At 50.9% G+C, this 21,816-nt stretch overlaps 1 pseudogene; it reads left to right on the top strand.

Moving 5' to 3' along the window:
- The window catches only part of LOC141996223 (butyrophilin subfamily 1 member A1-like), a 28,900-nt pseudogene extending 27,205 nt beyond the window's left edge, over positions 1-1,695 (top strand).
- Positions 1,696-21,816: the final 20,121 nt, after the last annotated feature.

Here is a 21,816-nt window from a genome sequence, read left to right as displayed (position 1 = left end):
CTTGAGTGGCCTCAGACCCCCCAGCAGCTCCCACAGTACCTGCCCCTCCCCTTCCTTTGCTGCCCCCCCATGTCTGCCTCCTGCCCCAGCCCTGAGCACCTTCCTCTGCCCCCGGCACCTGCCGTCATGAGCAGTGGGCGCAGCTTCCCTTGGGGGAGGCTAGCCCCCCGTCTCACCTCTTCCACCCGCTGCCCTGCCCACACTCCACCCCCACTCGCCCCAGGCCTCTCCCCCCACCTCCCTCCCCCACTTGGCCGTCACTCGGTGCATCCCACCTCACCCCCTGCCCCCGTGAGACCCCCGCCCACCGCTCACCGCATCTCGTCCTCGGGATGGCGAGCGGTGGGCGGGGGGTGAGGAGGGACACAGTGAGGGGCGGGGGGGGCTCATGGGGAGGGGGGAGGAGAGGAGGGAGGTGGTGGGCGCCAGGGACCTCGGGAGCGGAAGGGGGGGAAGTGGGGAGGGGCTCCCTCACCTGGTGGCAGCGGCTGTGCCAGGGGTGTTCTCCACCGCCCAAGCCTGCCCTTCCCGCTCCCCTAACCCTTCCCCCTCTGCCTGTGCCAGTCCTACCCCCACCACTCCTCTGCCCCCATTACTTCCCCCCTCCCAGCCCCATGGCACCTGCCCCTCCTCTCTGCTCCCCTCGTGCAACCCACCCTCAGCCCCCTCAACACACCCTCCCCCATCTCCCCTCCGTCCCTGTCTCACCTCCCCCCATGTCCTTCCCCTTGACCTGACCCCCTGGCACCTGCCCCTCCCCTCCCCCCTTTGGTGCCCACCCCTCCCCTTCCCCATCAACCTGGCACCCACTCCTCCCTTCACCCTCTGCACCCTGGTACGTGCCCTCCCTGGTGCCTGCTCCATCCCTGGCCCCCACCCTTTCATCCCCCTCTGATTCCTTGGTGTCTGCCTCATGCCCCCCTATTGCCCCTGGAGATCTCCCCCTTCCTTCCCTTCCACTCCTGCTCCCCACCCCCTCCCCCTGCCCCTGTCCCCCGGCATTAGCTGAGCTCCGACTCCCCTTAAGGGTGAGGAACCCCATATCACAGTGATTAATGGGCACGTGGGTGAATTGCCCTTTGATCCCAGTGACCAGCCCCTGCCCCCAGCACTGACTCTGATTCTCTCCCCAGTGGATGTGACTCTGGATCCAAACATGGCTCATCCCAGCCTCGTCCTGTCTGAGGATCAGAAAACTGTGACATACGATGAGAGACGACAGGATCGACCTGACAATCCTGAGAGATTCAATACTTATCCGATTGTCCTGGGCACAAATGGATTCACAGGCGGGAGGTTTTACTGGGAGGTGGAGGTGGGAGACAAAATAAACTGGACTGTGGGGGTTTGTAGGGAATCTGTGATCAGGACAGGGAAGGGCAGACTCACTCCTGGGAATGGATACTGGGCTGTGTGGCTGAGGGATGGGAAATACGAGGCCTGCACCTCCCCCCCAAGATCCCCCTCCCCACAGGCATCAGGCCCAGCCGGGTGGGGGTTTTCCTGGACTATGAAGCAGGCGAGGTCTCATTTTACAGTGTGACTGACAGGTCCCATCTCTTCCCTTTCACTGACACCTTCTCCGGGACGCTCCGTCCTTATTTTTATGTTGGTTACAAAGAGGAGGGTAAAAACACTGCTCCCCTAATAATCTGTCCTGTCCCGGCTCAGGCCAAAGGGAATCTTTGTCCCTGAGAGTGACAGCCGTGGCAGAGACTATCCCCTCCCAGCGCTGACCAGCCCCCAGCCCTGTTCCCATGGGGATGGTACAAAGGGTATCACCTGCCTGCCCCCTCCCTCAGTTCCCAGTCCCAGGCCTGTGAGCTGGGGGAGAGAAGGGGGCAGAGAAGGGGGTGCGGGGAGCAGGCTGCTGGGCTGTGGGGGTGCAGGGATAGAGGGGGATGTGTGGATGCAATGTCAGGGGTGGATGCTGTGGCCAAGGGTGGGGTGGAGTGGGGAGGGGGCTGCAGCAGCAGGAAGGGAAGAGCCCAGATCATGAGAGAGACTCTGGGGAGGGGGTTGGGGGATGTAATGAGAGGGGAGGGGAGAGGGGAGGGGAGAGAGACCACAAGGAGGAAGAGAACCATGGCAGAAATGACAAAGGGGAGAAGACCCCAGTGTGAGGAGCAGGAGGATCTTGGGCAGGGTAAGAGTTGGCAGAAGGGAGGGATCCAGGAGCGGGGAAGGCTGGAGTCAGAGGAGGGAGGGATGCGTGAGGAGGGATTGGCCCTGTCTGCACTCTCCGATTCTTGTTCCTGCAGGAGCCATTGAGCGCACGGTGGCTGCCAACACCCTCAGAGCGCGGCCGGGCTCTGCAGTGTAGACAGGACTAACCTCGGTCTCGTCTGTGCCCTGAGCTGCGCTGGCCCGGGAGGCACCTGCAGGGCCCTGCATGGCTCAGGGGAAGGTGAACATAGATCAGAACCATGTTCCATTGCAAACCCCACCCAGCGCTAGCCAGGACGGGGCAGATCTGTGCCGTGACTAGATTCCAAGACAGGGGGTTTGATGGAGAGGAGATAGCTGCATAGAGGGGGAGGGGGGATAAGTGGGGCGTTGGATGGAAAACAGTTTCTGGGACTGATGGTGAAAAGGCAGCTGCCAGGGGAGCAGGGAGACATCTGGCAGAGAGAGAAAATGGGACAGAGAGCAGGGAGTGACAGTGGACGGCGCTGTACAGCAACGCCAGGGCCAAAATATTCCTGAGGTGCTGCATGAGCCCTTCAATGCCAACTGGCAGAGCACCCACTGTACAGTAACTCAAATCAGGTCTGACACACTCATTACCCCCCCACGCGGTTCTCCTCATAGGTATCCAGACGGTGTCATATATAAACTGGTCACAGGCTGGTCCCCAAAATCATTGTGTGATGTCTGTGTGGGCTGTGTACAAAAGAGTGATACGTGAGTGCTGGAAATATGTTCTGAATGTGTTTGGGAGGCAGTGCGTAAAGCCAGCCAGCCTTAGCCAGAGGAACGTCTGACTGGCTTGGGGACAGGCAGAGAACAACGAAAGTACATTTACAGATAAGGTAAACGAAGCAATGCGGCCGGCAGGAAAGGGCTTAGTGAGCACGCTGGGGACAGAGTCCGCACCCCCAGGAAGTCTTCCTGGCTCCTGAAAACATGCAGTCGACTTCCAGGACATACTGTTAGTTAGGGAAGAAAGAGAACGGCCCCCTCCGAGCCCGTGGAAGCTGGGTCCCCTGGCCTGGGTGGCTAGTGATGTCAACTTCTTAGGTAACGATTGTAACGTGCTAAAACTGAGTTGTAGTCACTAGAAAGTCTGCTTTGTTTAGTTTTGTTTGGAACCAATCTGTTCTCTTCTTCTCTTGCTTAGCATCACTTAAATGGCTGTTCTTTGTTAATAAACTCAGTCTTATTTTTCCTACCTATCAGTGCTGTTATACTGGAGTGTAGACTGAGTCCTCAGCTCAGCTCACAGGCTGGTGTGTGCTGTGTGTCTCTTTAGAGACAGAAAACTTAATAACGTTTTCCAGTGTCCTGTGAGAGTGACTGGACGCTGCAGAGAAATGTCAATGGGGAACTCGGGAAGTGATCATTGATTTGTTACCTGCAAGCTATGGTAAAGACTGGCAGAGTCTCGAGGAGTTTGCTGGTGAATTGAACGGGAAGATGTGGCAGGGAGCGGACACAGTCTAATCTCCAGTAAAGCTCACTCTTTCTAAAACAGAGGGGTAACACTTCGGTTTACAGTTCTGGGTGTCCGGAACAGAACTTTACACCCCTCCCACATAGGTTTGATTTCTCTCTCAGGAGATGTGGAGGGAGGTGCTTCTGTAGGTGGGGGCTCAGGGAAACCTGTTTATTGCTGGGAGACAGGACCCCCACCCAAGTGATCCCTCCTCCCTCCCTCTTGCTCCACATATCTATTCAGGGGACACCATCACAGGGCCTAATAACATCAGATGTCAAGAATTAGAACATTCATAAACCAGTCGGAGAACACTTCAATCTCTCTGGTCACGCGATTACAGACATGAAAGTTGCGATATTACAACAGAAAAACTTCAAAACCAGACTCCAGCGAGAGACTGTTGAATTGGAATTCATTTGCAAATTGGATACAATTAACTTAGGCTTGAATAGAGACTGGGAGTGGCTAAGTCATTATGCAAGGTAACCTATTTCCCCTTGTTTTTTCCTACCCCCTCTCCCCCCCCCCGTTCCTCAGACGTTCTTGTTAAACCCTGGATTTGTGCTGGAAATGGCCCACCTTGATTATCATACACATTGTAAGGAGAGTGATCACTTTAGATAAGCTATTACCAGCAGGAGAGTGGGGTGGGGGGAGAGAAAACCTTTTGTAGTGTTAAACACCCATTTTTTCATGGTCTGTGTGTATAAAAATATCCTCACTGCATTTTCCACTTTATGCATACGACGAAGTGAGCTGTAGCTCACGAAAGCTTATGCTCAAATAAATTGGTTAGTCTCGAAGGTGTCACAAGTCCTCCTTTTCTTTTTGCGAATACAGACTAACACGGCTGCTACTCTGAAACTTTTAAAAATATTTAACATTATAATAAATGCTGGAGGTGAAGCAGGGTTTTGGGTGGAGGCTGACAGCTCACAACCCCCCAGGTAATAATTGCATGACCCCCTGAGGGGTCACGACCCCCAGTTTGAGAACCCCTGCTGTAAACTGATGGTGAGAGATTCCCTCCCACACCTCCCTGAAACCAACTATCTGGCTGAGGCAGCTTCCCACTCGGAGCGCTGGCTTTTGTTGATCCCATTCTTAGGCCCCTAACTCTCCCCATCCCTTGTACAGGGAGCCTAGGTGCCTAACTCAAGGCTCTGGGTTCCACTGGGTGGCAACTGCTGAGTCTGGGTCCCCTTTGTGAATCGGGACCTTTCTGCCTCCCTCACACAGAAATCCTCAAATGCTGCTGAGCAAGGTTCAGGTGCAGCCCGTTTGTGGAAAGAGGAAAATGAAACTCAGCTCCTCTCTTCCCTGCATTGGGGCTGATGAGAATCCAGCAAAACCTCTCCAAATTCAACGGACCTGCTCCGTCTGCCTGGAGCTTTCCAAGGATCCAGCGAGCACAGCCTGTGGGCACAGTTTCTGCTGCATGTGTGACAGAGCAGCTAGATGCTAACGCCAGACGGTCTCATTCTCTGTGGTCATGGTGTTCCCCTGGACTTGAGGTGTGTGTGTGTAACCCAGTATGTGATCAAGCTAACTGCAGCCATATTATCTGCACTCAGTCACCATGAATTAATGAAATAGAACACCATATATTGAAGGGTTAATTTGAAAGCAGGCTTTTAGAGGCAAGATCAAAACTAGCTGCAGTTTCTGCTAATCAGAATGGGAGGAGGGAAAAGACAAGTCAACATTTGAGACTGAAAGTAAACAAGTGGACAGAAAGCTTGGAGTTTGGGCACCTTTGATATAGAAGTTTATTATGACTAAAATGGTTAGGAAAAGTGATGACGTAGTAGGGGTCACTATGACCTATGTGTTTTGTAGAAGTTAATTATAAAAAGGGTTAGATATAGAATGTTCTTTGGAGCAGTCCTCTGCAGCCATCCTCAGAGAGATGTTCCAGAGGAACAGCCGTGTTAGTCTGTATTCGCAAAAAGAAAAGGAGGACTTGTGGCACCTTAGAGTTAGTCCTTTTCTTTTTCCTAAGCGAGATGTTTTTCTGATACCTTTTCCCCCAGGAGGGAAGTGTTTGGCCACCCCTGACCTACCATTAATTACCCAATACTGTCTCACATTTTAGGAAAATACCCGGGATGTTCTAAACCTATTCCTTAGGTCTGTGTGCGCTTAAATGTAATAAACTGCAGTTTTAGAAAGCGCATATGTACTTGTATTAATCATTTATCAGACGGAATCACTGTGTTCCCATTGATTTATTCCCGACACTGCCTGGAGTGAAACAGTGAAGTTACCATCGCTGCGGGTTCTGAAACCCCCAGGCAACAATGATGTTGAGAGGACCAGCTGAGGCATAGCCACTAAAATTCACACAAACAGGCAAAGCTCATTGTCCAGGTGAATTAGGTCTCAGTTTCCCTGATTGTAAATAAATCATTTTTTAAAACTTCCCTTTCTACAAGGAGGGTATTGTATCGCCTGATTTATTTTGGGGGTGGGATCAAACAAGTACTGACCAGGTTCTCTTTTCACTGTGAGGGGAAACATGGACCTTGCCATTCCCAGGCTGCCCTGTGGCACTCTGCATTCCCAGAGGGAGAGGGAAGGGGAGGGGGCAGAGATGCCATGAATAGCCTAGAACCCAGCCTCTGGGGGTGAAAAGACAGAGCCAGTGTAGGGGAAGCTGTGGGCTGAGAAGACAGCTAAATTCAGGGACAGCATCTCCCACTCAGAGAAAGAGGAGCAGATGGTGGCTGAATTGCAGAATCTGTGCAGTGAGACCCATCTCAAAAAAGATATACTGGAATTGGAAAAGGTTCAGAAAAGAACAAAAATGATTGGGGGTACGGAACGGCTTCCGTATGAGGAGAGATTAATGAGACTGGGACTTTTCAGCTTGGAAAAGAGATGGCTAAGGGGAGATATGATTGAGGTCTATAAAAATACGACTGGTGTAGAGAAAGTAGATAAGGAAGTGCTGTTTACTACTTCTCATAACACAAGAACTAGGGGTCACCAAATGAAATTAATAGGCAGCAGGTTTAAAACAAATAAAAGGAAGTATTTCTTCACACAACGCACAATCAACCTGTGGTACTCCTTGCCAGGATGCTGTGATGGCCAAGACCATAACAGGGTTCAAAAAAGAACTAGACAAATTCATGGAGGATAGGTCCATCAATGGCTATTAGCCAGGATGGGCAGGGACGGTGTCCCTAGCCTCCTTTTGCCAGAAGCTGGGAATGAGCAACAGACTGAGGTTGACACAGTGTGTGTGAGGATACTGCATGACCCAGGTCAACCCTAACGGCCCTCCAGAAGCTGTCCTCCAGTGCCCAACACACCTCTCTGCTTACAGCTGTGAACTCCACTACCCAGGAGTCATGAAGACCAGGAGCCGTCGCTGTATTTAAACCCCCCCATATTTTTGAAATGCCGTTTCTGCATTGCCCAGCTGAGTGAGCGCACACTTAGCAGCTCTCCCAGGGCGCGTGCCGCTGCCCATCTGCGCACGCCAGTTACACATTCTAGACGCACCGATGGCTGGAGTAGGCAGGAAATGCTGGATCTCCTGAGCCTGAGGAGAGAAGGGCTGTGCAGGCAGAGCGACAGAGCAGTGGTATCCGGTATCCGTGAGCAGGTTGCTCGGGGGATGCCGGGGAAGGGGTAGGGCAGGGATCGGCAGCAGCGCCATGGGAACGTGAAGAAACTGCAGCAGGCACACCAGGCAGTCAGGGAAGCCAACAGTTGACCTGGTGCTGAGCCACAGACCTGCTGCTTCTCCAATAAGCTGCATGAAATACTTGGCAGAGACCAACACCCCACATCTCACTGTGGATACCTCTGAGGAGTCTGAGTCACAGGCCCCAGCCGTAAACAGCAGGGATGGGAACGAGGAAGAGTAGCAGACGGGGGGACATGCAATTGGGGATCCCGTTATGATGTTCGAGAATGCACTACAGTCAGACCTGGCTGTCAAGAACTGGCGAGCCTGATGCGGGGGGGGACCCTCAGGTAAATGTGTAAATTTATTTCCCATGACAGTGACGGTGGCCATGAACTTGGCAGGACACAGCTATTGACTTTTCTTTAATTCACTCACACTGGAAGAGGAGGTGGTACCACACAGTGAGGTAGCGTTGGGGGAGCACGTGGAGCAGTTTGCTTCTGACACAGGGAGGACCCTCGAATCCTCCTGAGCAATCCTCATGAAATTTCTGTGCAGGTACTCTGCAATCCTCTGCCCAAGGTTTCGAGGGATTGCAGCCTCGTTTCTTCCTCCATGGTAGGGCACTTTCCCACATCAGTCACTGATAACTTCGGCAGGCACCATCACAGTAAAGAGACGAGCAGCAAGCAGGTGGCTTTGGGGTGCTATCAGTAGCCAGGCTCCCTGGACCTTCGTCACACGCAGGAGGGAGATATCAGCTGTTAGCGACCAAAGGGGAAATAGAATGTCTGAGGTAACATGTGTCAGGTGTTCTGTAGGTGGGTTCATTTTTCACGAACCTCCTACAATATTCTGGATCTTTGTAGAATCTTGTGGCACTTCCAGACTTTCTGAGAACTACATTTTCCTTGAACTTCCTAGAATGCTGTCAGCCTCGCCCTCACGGGTAGATAAGGGGCAGGCGTCGCCAGGCACCCAGTGAGATAGAAGAAAAAAAATGAAGTGACGTGAGAGCCATGCTACAATAGTGTGAACCTTATTTTATTGCGGAATCGTGGAAGTGAACTTGTGTTATAAGACTCCAAGAGTGTAAGCAGCAACTAATAAAAGACACATCTAATGAGACGCCAGAGACATCTATCGAACACCTATCGATGCAACAACATAAAAGAACCACTGTTCCTTCTTTTGCCCTGCTTAACACAGAATGTTGGATGACTTTCTAAGACTGCAGAGCATAGACTTTTGGTCTCCATGATACTGTCTGTTTCCCCTGTAGAAAATAAAAGATGATCCCAAAGAAGCCTTCAGGAGCTCAGTATAGGAAGCAAAAAGCTCAGCTGCCATCTAGTTTGCAGCAAGGGGCAAATGTGATAGGACAATATCTGAAGCAGATCCACACAGACCAGGTTGTAGGCAGTAGCAATTGTCCCCGTGCAGAAGAAACTGAGGAGTGAAGCGTAAATGATGGAAGCCCTATTACTAAGGAATGAGCAGATTCGCCTGAAGATGAGGAATGGGAATGTGAGGAAAGTGATGGAGAATCGTCTAGTTTTCCTGGTGGCGTAAAGGAGAGGGATGATAAAGAAGAATGTGGCTCCCATGAAAAGGGGAGTAATGACAAAGAAAAATCTGGTTTACATGAAAAGGAGAGAAACGATAAAGAAGAATCAGCCTCGCATGATGACAGAAACAGCAGTAAAAAAAAATTGCACACCACAAATCGATACATCAGAGTCTGCTTTATGGCCGGCGATCCTAAACTCTGCCAATATTGATCGTACAATTTTGAATGGTCTGAGCAAGATTGAGGATATGACATTTCTAGTAAATGAGCAGAAGTGTCCTGTCTCAAAGTCACACTGAGAAAGAGTGCTCGAGAATGGTGAGCAACTGAATCGGCATTGACTAGTTTACTCAAAATCAACTGACAAAGTGTTCTGTTTTTGTTGCAAAATATTTGACAAGAATGCCAAATCCTTACTTGCGTGTTCCGGGTACAGTTACTAGCAAAACTTGGCTGATGCTCTGAAGCAACATGAAAAGTCACCCAGCCATTTTAGGGCCTACTCCAAATGGATGGAGGTCAAGTCCAGGATCAAGCTGAATAAATGTATAGATGCAGAAAACCAGTGCATTATTAATGTAGAAACCCAGCATTGGAGGAACGTGCTTGAGCATCTGATCTCAATTACCCTCCCCCTTGCAAAGAATAATTTGACTTTCCATGGCTCGTCGGATAAGTTGCTCACTGAACATAACAGTAATTTCCTCAGTTTGGTGAAGCTCCTTGGGAAATACGACAATATCATGCATGAGCACTGGCATCGAGGAATTCAACACGAGGTGCAAAACCTGGCAAAACAGATCACTGACTTCAAATTGATGGTCTCAGCTGTGGTCTGGCAAATATCCTGTTCCAAGGAAACATTGTAAGCAAGGCATTACAAACTCATTCGATGGACAACCACTACTACTTTGATGAGACGCTACCTTGATTTCGCTCTGGCCTATGGAGACAACAGATTTGAAGATGCCGTCACTGCTGCCAAAGAAATTTTGGAAGACTTAGGAGTTGAGCCTGTCTTCAAGGGAACTTGTATTCATCGGAAGAAGAGACATGTTGCTTACGAGGGCAGAGATAAGGTGATGGGAAGCTCGGAAGAAAAATTTAAGAGGGAGGTTTTTTGCTCACTTGTGACACTGCTTGAGTGCCCATCGAAGAAAGGTTTGGACAAATGAAGCACCACAAAGAGAGCTGGGGGTTTTTTTGTATGACCTTAGTAAACTGCCAGCAGACCGGAAAACACTCTTGAACAATTGTATGGACCTTCACCGGACACTGACACAGGGGGAATGTTCAGATAAAGAGCTCTATATCAAATTGGACAACATCTGTCACATTTTGCCACACAGGAAGCGCTCTCCACTCCAAGTTCTCCAATTCAAGGGATCAAATCAGGGTCTCAGAAGATAAAGCTCCTAGCCCCATTAACCATGCAGTTAGCAAATGATTTAAATGGGCGGCAGGGAAAAACAAACATAATTACAATGAATGGGTCCTTCCCAGGATCCTTTTCATTCTGAATTCCCTCCCTATCCATATTCCTCCTTTTTATTTTACCAAAATCGACACCATGTCCAGGTCATTGTTGTAGGTGCTGGTAACAAACCCAGAATCTCCTTACACAGATTCCAGCTCCCCATCCAAACAGATGGATTTAAATTTCCTAACTTTAACATCAGGCAATAATTCTTAGCCAAGCAGCACAATGGCTCATTCCCCCGGGTTGCAGAGCTCCAGCCGGAATCAGAAATGGCTGCACCTTTACACCTTGCCAATGCACTGTACTTGGATTGATACCGATTCCCTAAAGAACAATTACCAGCTATTGGGGCAGCCAGAAATACTTGTCATATAGTGTCTACTAAATTAAAAAAATCCCTCCCTTCTTCATCTCAGGGCTTCAGGCTGGGGTAACTCAAAACTCTGTCTAGCAGGCAACCCCATCATTTGGCCAGATTGGATTAGGACTGGAATTTTGACCATCAGTTAATTTATTGAAAATGACACTTTCCTCCCTTTTACAATCTTAAAAGAAAGGTTCAATCTAGAGTCTAAGAAGGAGTGGCAATACATCCAACTTAACCATGCCATCTCCCATCTGTATGGCCCTGATACCTTTGCTACCCCAACTCATCTCAACTGCTTTCTTTTCTCCAAATATTACCCAGATTGCCAAGATCTATGGCAACACTATATGCATACCTGGCCAGCAAATTTGAATTAAACAAGGATCCTCTAAAGAACGAAATGGGAGGAGGAATAGACCAATTATTCTCTGCTAACCAAGGGAAACAAATTGTAGCCGGAGCTCTGAACTGCTCCTTGGATCTCTGTTTAAGATTAATCCAGTAGAAAATGATATGGCAGATGCATTGGACCCCTCTCTGACTGTTCAAAAGAGGTGCCACTGAGTCCGACAAATGTTGGTGCTCTGATTCAGTGTGTGCTAAGGTAGCCCATATGTCGGGGAATGCTCCTGTGCCCTTAGGTTTTGGGCAGAACTTAACTGCAGAGTTATTTTTGTCCGATAAAATACAATTGTGTTACAAGCTGAGCGTGTAATTTTAAGCCTAATGGATGCTAACTGGAAGCTGAATAAATCTGAAAAAACTTTGGCTGAGCAGAGCACTAAGAATTACTAAAAGACTAATACCTCAAACACGGACATCCCCAAAGCAACCAGCAGTTGAGACCTGGAGCATAGACATTGTAAGCTTGGCCACCATGGAAAGTAAACAAAAACACAATCTGAGCTTAGTATACTACATAGATCAGATATGAATCGCAAATTCTCACCCTAAGTGATGATACTAGCGGGTGCAGATTCTTAAGGGGCCAGCTTGGAATCCCCAGCTGTTTCATTGATAGGCTAAAAATCCCGTAAGCCTGGGTCCGGAACTTGCTCCAGTTCCGTCTCTGTTCCTTAGGTGTTTCCAAGAGTCTCTTTGGGTGGGGAGTCAGTGAAGAACCCTGCCTTAAATAGCTTTTGCATATGGCGGGAACCCTTTCTTTCAAAGCTTAGTTCCCAGATCAGTCTGGGGAAAAACACTGATATTCCAAGATGGAAACCAGAACCAGGTGACCTGGTCACATGTTACAGTAGCCATAACTCAGAGGCTGTCTGTAGCATCCTCAGGAAGGCTCCCCAGGTTCAGGAAGAGAAGCTTCTTCTAAGGCCTACTGTTTTCCGAATGGCTCATTAACCTGAATGGGCCCTTCCCAGTCAGCCATTCTGAATGAAAGCAGCTTGTCTAGGGGGCGTTCCCCAAGTGTAAACACAGTTGAAATACAGTTACATAGTCAATATTCCTAACTTCAGATAAAGAAATGATGCATGCATACAACTAGGATAATCACAGTCAGCACATCATACCCTATGCAATGACATCTCCCATGACTTCTCTTGCGTAAAATACATCATAACTATGTCGGAATCAGCTCACGATAATGTCACTGTGAAGAATCTGGGGGTGCACTGTCCCGGCGGCTTCCATAGCACTGCTGGGGAATGTTACATGTTACACCGGGGAGGGCACGGTTATGTTAATTTCCAAACAAAAGGAAAAAAAGAAAACCACGTCATGTGCTCCATGACCTTCACGCCACCGGGGAAAGAAAACACACGTGTCAATAGTCCGACAAAGTCTAGGAAAAGTTGTTTCCCAGGCAGCACTGTCAGCCTGTGGTGCATACAAGTGTGTAAGTATCATGAATTTGTTTTCGATGTGCTGCAGGAAACTATTTGCAGATTTCACACAAATAGTTTTGGTCGGTCACAAAAAGGCCAGAGGAATTCATACTATCCCCCCCCCCATCCCCATTTCACCCAGTGGCTATGGCACTCACCTGGTGTGTGAGGCACCCAGGCTTGAATCTCCAGAATAGCCCCAAAATTGACTTTTTTGATTCACTGGAAATTCCAGAAAAGACCGACGAGTTGGACCTGAAATGATTTTTATTCTGAACTGCCACGGAACCAAAAAGAGCAATCTCCTCAACAGTGCCGTTGTCTTCAGCCAAAGGGAGGCACTTGAAAATGCGAGTCTCCTGCTGCCAACCCTTGCAGCTCAGTAGAACTAACGGTGGGTGGTTCTTTAAGGATACCTCTCCTCTCACGTTAATTAACTGGAATTACTGTAACTATCCAATTAATCAGCTGCTTTCGCAAACCAGCTCAGGAGAGCTGATGGAATTTAAAAAGCCAAGTGATCTTAAAACTTCTCAGAAGCTTCATTCCAGGATCCAGGAGGGACACAAAAGTGGCACCAGCTAAAGGCGGGTGGGGGGGAATGTCAGCCTGTCACATGAACCCCCACGTGACTCCTCCCCACCCTGCCCCCCGCGCTCTCCCTATCCCTCCCACCCATCCCATGTTACCTGAGGGGGGCCTCTGTCCTGAGCCACAAGGCTCTGGCCGCAGCGGACTCCTGGCCCAGGGGTCTGTACAGCCCTGTCGGAGGACAGAGCTGGGGGTGCTCTAGGGATCAGCGGCCCCATGTTCTGCTCCTCTCGCCGCTGCGGTTTGCGGTTGAGCTGCAGGGCTCTCCCGGGAACAGCAGTGGCGAAAGCAGCAGAAAGTGGGGCTGCCTGGCGGCCTCACACTGGCAGCTTCTCCGGCACAGCTGTTCCGTACCATCCCTAGCCCTGACGCGGCTCCATCTCTCGGCATCTGTCCAGCCCCGCCGGAAGACAGGGCTTGGGGCGGGGCTGGGGCGGTACCAGAAGAGCCGCGCTGGAGAGCTGCTGGCATGTGGCTACTCCTGTGCCCCCCACGGCGTCTGGGGAGGGGCATGTGGCGCTTGCCCCTCCCCTCGTCGCCTCTGCATCTACTTGGTGAGTACTGGCTGCTTGAATATCACCCAAGTGAGCCTTTATCTATTCCATGGGGGAAACGCTGAGATCAAATCTCCCACGTTAAATTTGTCTGACACATACATATATCTCATGAGAAATAGAAATTCAAAGCAATATAAACTATATTTCAGTTCACTTCCCTTGTAACTTGTCGGCGAGGTGCCATGGCCTGCAACGTGCAGGAGGTCAGACTAGATGATCACGATGGTCCCCTCTGACTTCAAAGTCCATGAGCCTATGAGATCTTTGCCCCAGACTTTCAGACCACAGAACATTAGTGAGGAAATGATTGTTTCACACATTATTCATGAAGACAGGACTGAATGACCTCAAAGGGAAATCTGTAATTATCTACTTCTTTTAATTCAGTTTACAACAACAGATTGATCTAAATTTGTCAGCATGGGACTGCTCCTTCTTTATTGCCATTGTAATGTTTCAGCTCCGGCTATGGGACTGACTCCGGTCATTTCTAATATTCTGAACAAATCAATTCATCAAAGTATTTCCCTGAACCAGTCCCTACCAAGAGTTCCGGTTGGTCTGCGTTCCTTGAAATACTGAGTGGAAAGTCCCCAAGCGAAGATTTTAGGAGGGAACCTATAAGTATTCAGGTTTCAGAGGAGCAGCCGTGTTAGTCTGTATTCGCAAAAAGAACAGGAGGGCTGGTGGCACCTTAGAGACTAACCAATTGATTTGAGCATAAGCTTTCGTGAGCTACAGCTCACTTCATCGGATGCATTCAGTGGAAAATACAGTGGGGAGATTTATATACACAGAGAACATGAAACAATGGGTGTTACCATACAGACGGTAAGGAGAGTGATCACTTAAGATGAGCTATTACCAGCAGGAGAGCGGGGTGGGGGGGAGAAGACAGGAGTGAAGGGGTACCTTTTCTGGCAGGGGGGTTGTTCTCAGTGGTATCCCCAGCACATCGAGTGACCGTCTCCAGGGGGTCTCTGTGACTGAACCCGTCACAGGTGGGTTATGTGCTCCAATCAGGCCTGGGGTAGCCAAAACAGAGGCCTATGGAGGCCAGAGGGAGGAGGTCTGTGTAAAAGGCAGAGGAGGCCTTGGATCTTCTTCAGGGTGATAAGGCCAAACTCCAGAAAAAAAGTCCTGGGAGTCCTTGCTGGGAGAGCAGGGGTGTTATTGACCACAACCCTTTGTGGATTATTTCTGGGAACCTCAGAGGGAAACTGAGGCAGGGCCTCTGCAGAGCCACCCTGGGCCATGAGGGGACACGCTGGAGGCGGTGACCCTGCTACAGTGCCCTATTGCTGTGCTGCTCCCTCCCACCCAGTCCCTGCTTCCTGCAATCCCACCCCTGATTTTATCAAACAGACTTGCTCGGGTCTGTAGGATGGGAGCACCACTTCAGTGCCCCCGCTAAGTCTCATGGGGGTGGGGCTCCCTTCCTGCCTGCGTGAGGAGTTCTGCAGGGAAAGCGTGATGGCGAATGTGTGCCCAGAGTGTTGCGGTTCAAATACAAGACAGGACAAGGCTTTAAGCAAGCAAGCAGGCTGGTCTGCCGACGGGCTGCTCTGCCTGTCAGCTTTTCCACCCTCTCCTTTATTTCTCTCTCTTCCCCCGCGCATTACATATTCCAACAGATAAAAGGAATACACTGGCTTTGTATAATATTCTTATTTACCAATTTCTATCTACCGCATTCCTTGCTCTCGGGCCTTGAGCCCAGTCCTGGGAGGCTTCCCACGGTTCATGTCATCTGGGCGAGATTCCAAGGTTCATGCCCTTGAGGGGAGCCGTGTGTGCACTGCTCCTACACAACACTCCGGGCGTGCCCTGAATGTTGCCAAGTGCATGAACCTTGCATGAATGCTACATCCCCTCCTTTTTTGTTTATTTGTGCTCGGCCATCTCATGGTAGCCATCAATTTGCTTTTGCAAGCCATTTAACTCCCGTACAGACAAGATCATAACTCGTGGAGCCTGCCAGGGCGGTTCTCGACAAAGCCTTAACAAAAAGGAAATACATTGCACACAGCAACAGCAAAAAATAAGCTTAAGAAGGTAAAGTGTAATTGGCTGGGCCCCAATTAGCCATGCTAGAGTACTGGGAAGAGAGGTTCGCGTAAGCAGCGAGCATCATCTCATTCCCTATTTCCTCAGGGTGATGACATACTGGAATAAGGCACGTACCTAACAATTCTTCAGCTGCTACAAAATCAAATAAACAAAAGTGGGTAACATTTGCTATTGAAGCCAATCTTTCCCATAGGTTATATGTCATTCGGGCCCGTAACGGAGGAGGCGCTCCCAAGTCAACCCCTCCAGGAAATAGCAGGCACAAAAGGCATACAATCAGTACAGAATTAGCAGTGATTTGGGCGAGAATCGCCACAAACAGAGTCTCAGGAGTCTCTGGCTGTTGGTTTGCTGCCAGTCTTCGTTGAGCCGCGGCGACCAATGCTTTCACTGCTCCGCATGTCACGGGCTGGCTTGGGACGCTACGTCTCCTCCATCTCCGTCCCGTCATTGTCGACCCGGGAGGCACCGCGTTCTCCTCCAAGGTCAGCTGAAACTCCGGTATGGGGTTTGACAGCCCCTGGTGCCACGCCATGCTGTTTCCGTGCCAGTCGCACACACCGGGCCGGAACCCACAACGGTCCTGCAGGGAGAGACACAGCAGCATATCCCCGACCCCAAGTGATTAAAGGCACTGGGCCCAACCATTGCGGATCGGGCAGCTGATTGTAATAGACACACGGTCTTTCCGGTACCTCGGACTTATGAAAATGCCAATCCGCGGGGGTCTGCTGATCTGCGTTCAGCGTTAAATTATTTAAAGTAAACAAAAGGATATGCAGTTGTTGCTGAATCTCTCCTAAGGTTCGGAGACGCAGCTCCCCTTGTTTTAATTGTTTGTCAAGCAAGGTTTTTAGCATGCGATTTGCACTTTCAACAATAGCTTGGCCTGTGGAATTATAAGGGATCCCGTGTTTGAGACGGACGTCCCATTGGGCACAAAAGGTGGAGAGGGATGTGGAGCAATAGGCTGGGGCATTATCCGTTTATATCTGGCTCGGGTGACCCATAACAGCAAAACAGGCTAGCAAATGGTGAATAACTTTGGGAGTGGCTTCCCCACGCTGTGGGGTCGCCCAGAGGAATCCCGAATAGGTATCAATGGAAACATGTAAAAACGAATAGGGGCAGAACTGTGGCACGTGAGTGACATCCATTTGCCACAGCTGATTCGCTGCGGCACCTCTGGGGTTAACGGCATAAGAAAAGGCAGGGGCAGCAGCGGCACGGTGGGGGCAGGAACGAACAATGGAACGGGCACGATCAGCAGGAATGTGAAACTGCCGGGCCAAGACAGAGGCAGACTGATGAAAAAAGGCATGGCTTTCAATGGGGTCAGAGAAAAGGGAATTTACCTGACCACGTAACGCGCGATCGGCGCGCGCATTGCCTTCAGTGAGTGGCCCAGGCAGAGGGGTGTGACTGCGAATATGAGCAACAAAATAAGGGAAATTACGAGTGGTGAGGAGATACTGTAAGGACAAAAACAGGCGAAGAAGGTCCGCATTGACCTGAGGGGTGATGAGGGCAAGGGGTAAATGATCAATTACCTGATGAACATAATGCGTGTCCACAATCAAATTAAAGGGACAATCAGCAAAAAGTTGAAAGGCCAAAATAACAGCAGCTAGTTCCGAGCGCTGCGCGGAACGCTGGGGCAGCGTAAAACGAGAATGCCAACGAGGGGGGTCACCGGATTGATAGGTGACAACACCGCGACGTGGAGAGCCATCAGTAAAAAGAGTGATAGCTGAAACAATAGGTCGAGAGCGGCTAAGACAATGTACGATTAGTGGCACCTTTTGTGTGATCACCAACCGAGGATCTTTTGGGGGATTATAAGAAATCTCTCTCACATAATCACAAAGAGCAACCTGCCAGGCCAAGGAGGTGTGATACAAGGAATCAAATTCACTACGTGACAAGGGGAACACAATGGCAACTAAATCAGTGCCCGTGAGTTGCACTGCACGGTGGCGGGCTTTACGAACAAGGTCAGACAGGGCATCTAAATAAGGATAAATGTTCCGAGGAGGAGTGGAAGACAAATATATCCACTCTATGATAGAGACGGCTGTGTCTGTACGAGGTACAAACAGAGCAGCAGTAGGCGTATGAGGGGTAGCAAGGAGAACTAATCGCAGGGGACGAACCTCAGTAAGTCTATCCACAAACTGCTGACTCAACACTGCATTGATCTGTCGAATGCAGGCAATGTGCTCCTCAGTGATGGCAATAACTGCGCCAGGTGCCCGAGCTCCACGTAGAAGCTCGAACAACGGCTGCAGCATCGATGTGGGGAGACGGAAGTAGGGTCGAATCCAATTTAAATGACCCAAAATTTGCTGTAATTCAACGAGGGTTAGGGGTTGGGGTAGGACCACTTCCGGGCGAACAGGGGGAGCATAGGTTTGTAAAACCTTATGCCCGAGGTATTGGTAGGGATAAGAGCGTTGGATTTTTTCTGGTGCCACTAACAGGCCATTTTGGCCGAGAATCTGGGACAAATATTCAAGCTGTTGTGCCGTGACCTGGGGACCGCTAAGCAAAATGTCATCCATATAATGGTAGACCTTTAATGTGGGGTATCTGGCACGAAAAGGGGCGAGGGCCCGATCCACAAAAAGTTGACACAAGGTTGGACTATTTTGCATTCCCTGGGGCAAGACCTTCCACTGATACCTTTGAGAGGGTCGCTGATTATTATATTCTGGCACCGTAAACGTGAATTTTTCGCAATCTTGTGGGCAAAGGGGGATTGTGAAGAAACAATCTTTTAAATCTAACACACAAAGCTGATCGGTTTGAGGAATTAAATTCCGGTTTGGCAACCCAAACTGCAAGGGGCCCATGGGTTGGATGCATTTATTTATTTCCCTTAAATCATGTAACAGCCTCCATGCACCAGATTTTTTCTTAATAACGAACACCGGGGTGTTCCAGGGACTAGTAGAGCTCTCCAAGCGCTGTGCCTGCAAATGCTGCTGCACAAGCGAATGAAGCGCTTTCAGCTTCTCTAGGGGGAGGGGCCACTGGTCAATCCATACGGGCTCTAAGGATTGCCATACCAAGGGTAATGCGGAGGGCAAGGTGGGTGGGGGAGGGTTTGGGGCCATTATATATTAATATCAAGGGCGGTGTCCAGCTTTACAAGTAAGTCACGGCCCCAAATATTGAGGTGGACAGGGAGCACAAAAGGGCAGATCGTAGCAAGGGCACGGCCTCCTGGTTTAGAGACCGTGACCCAAGACAAACTTTGGCGCCCGGGTTTGCTACCCCCGATCCCTCACAACTCTTTAAAAGGAACTGTTGGCCAACTGACCGGCCAGTCCTGATCACGAATCACCGTAACGTCAGCTCCAGTGTCCACCAGCCCTGTAAAAGGGAAATTATTTAAAAGAAGTGTTAACTGAGGTTTCGAGGGGCGGAGCGACATTATTAGAGCAACAAATTGAGAGGACGTGTCGTGAGGCGGCGACTGAGACAGCGTCGATCCAAAGCCGCCTCCGCCCCGGGCTCGATCCTCTGCGGCTGGCACCTGATAGGGGACTAAAATCAATTGTGCAATTGACCGTCCATGCGGGAGTGACTGTGGAAGATGGGTCCATACCTGAACCTTAATAACGCCGGTGTAATCGGCGTCAATGACTCCTGGGATGACAAAAAAACCCTATTTCCCAGCATGTGAGCAAGGGAGAACCAGACCCACAAATCCGGCAGGGAGAGGTCCCGTCACCTGTGTAGGTATGGCGCAAACCTCCCCCGGCAACTGAAAATCAGCGTCCTCCTGCATAATCAAATCAAGCCCTGCACTTCCGGCAGTCGCCGCCCTCATGGAATCTATGGATTGTAAGGCAGAGGAACAGTTGTCTGAGTGGGAAACACCCCCGTTTGGCCCTGGGTTTGGGGGGGACCCATCGTGCGGTTTCCTGACCCGCTACGACACTGATTAGCCCAGTGATAGCCCTTCCGACACTTGGGGCACTTCTTTGAGGGGCGGGCAGGCGCCGTCAATGAGCAGCACTCCCGCTGAAAGTGACCCTCCTTGCCACAGCAGTAACAACGCTTCCCCTCCTTCCCGCTTTTCCGCAGGGCGGCGGCCAGAACTCCAGCCTTATGGGCTTGGGTTCCGATGTTTTGGCACGCCCGCAGCATGTCCGACAGCTCTAGAACGCCAGCGGCTTGTGCCGCCTGGAGAGCACAGCGGCAATCCTCGTTCACATTTTCAACCGCCATTTTTAACAGGATCTCCTGAGCTTCCGCAGGGTTATCCACCTGTCGGAGGATAGCCTCCTGCAATCTGTTGGTAAAATCCATAAAGGACTCTGATGCACCCTGACGGATACTGGCAGAGCTTTTGGTAGGCCTGCCCGAATCCGGGACCTTCCGGAAAGCATGCTGGGCACAGGCGGAAATAATGGGGAAGACGGCCTGAGGGAGTTGAGACTGCAGCTGAACAGTAGCAAACGGGCCCTCCCCTGCCAACTGCTCATAAATGACACCTTGCTCTCTATATACCTGGGCTTGGCGTTCTGCCATCTGCCGATACTCACTAAGCCAAATAACATACTGACTGGGCGTCAGCATCATGCGCAACAGCGCCTTCCAATCTTCAGGGACCAGGGTGTACCCAGAACCTAGCCCTTCAATGAGACCACGCACATACGTGCTAGTCAGGCCGAACTCGCGAATCGCTTTCTTTACCTCCCGGATCACTGAGTAAGGCAAACTGACCCAGTTTGCAACCTGGTTGCCCTGGCCATCATCCTGCCAGGTCACCGGGCAAACTGAGACCAGATCAGCTAATTCCTCTGCTGTAAGATCTGGGCGAGTCTTCGCTGCGTGAACCATTTGTTGCACCAGCGAAAGCCCCTGAGCAGACGTGGATGACCCCCCGGGGGGCCCCGGAGCATGGGGCCCCACAGGGGGACGGTGATCACACACCGGCTCCGGTGGGGAAGGCCAGGGAGGCGGTGGTAATAGAGGCACTGGGGGCGAAGCAGGGGGAACGATGGTTGCAGGAGCGGACGGGGGTGGCGGGATCAGCAGCCCCTCTGTTGGCGCGGGAGAGGGTCTTTCCGAGGCGACACGCTGTGTCGCATCGCCAGGAGGGGGGGTGGCTGCAGGAGCGGACGGGCGTGGCGAGATCACCAGCCTCGCGAGGGAGGGCCTGTCCGGGGCGACACGCTGTATCGCGTCGCGGCAGAGGTGCCAGGCATGTAAAGCCTGCACGGGCGCCCGAGGCTCTTTGTGCAATGTCTGGCCCAACCGCTCCCAGTCCGCTAGCTTAAGGGTTCCGGCTTCAGGGTACCACGGGCACTGGGCACTCACCTCCTGTAGCAGGAGAGTGAGTTCTCGAGTGGGGCAGTCATGCTGAGCCTTACGCAGCAAATCCTGTAGCTCATTGCGGTGTTGCACTTGCAAAGCAGAGAGGGAGCTTCCCATACTTACCACGACGAAAAATACTCACCGGGATCCGCGAAGCGGATGAGTGACGCGTCTGAAACCCTTGCCGGGCGAGGCGAGTGCTGAGGGCCCCACGTTGGGCGCCAGTTGTTGCGGTTCAAATACAAGACAGGACAAAGCTTTAAGCAAGCAAGCAGGCTGGTCTGCCGACGGGCTGCTCTGCCTGTCAGCTTTTCCACCCTCTCCTTTATTTCTCTCTCTCCCCCCGCGCATTACATACTCCAACAGATAAAAGGAATACACTGGCTTTGTATAATATTCTTATTTACCAATTTCTATCTACCGCATTCCTTGCTCTCGGGCCTTGAGCCCAGTCCTGGGAGGCTTCCCACGGTTCATGTCATCTGGGCGAGATTCCAAGGTTCATGCCCTTGAGAGGAGCCGTGTGTGCACTGCTCCTACACAACACTCCGGGCGTGCCCTGAATGTTGCCAAGTGCATGAACCTTGCATGAATGCTACACCAGAGGACAGCCCCAGCAGCATCCTACTGCTTCCTTGGCCCCAAGAGGGGAGAAGCAATGAAAGGGAGTTTGTGTCTCTGGGATGTGGTGGGAGGGGCAGAGCAGGTGAGTTT

The sequence above is a fragment of the Natator depressus genome, chromosome 11 (assembly GCF_965152275.1).
Source record: "Natator depressus isolate rNatDep1 chromosome 11, rNatDep2.hap1, whole genome shotgun sequence".
Classification (NCBI taxonomy): domain Eukaryota; kingdom Metazoa; phylum Chordata; order Testudines; family Cheloniidae; genus Natator; species Natator depressus.
Note: the sequence above shows the minus strand (reverse complement) of the source record. Positions and strands in the feature narration are given on the sequence as shown.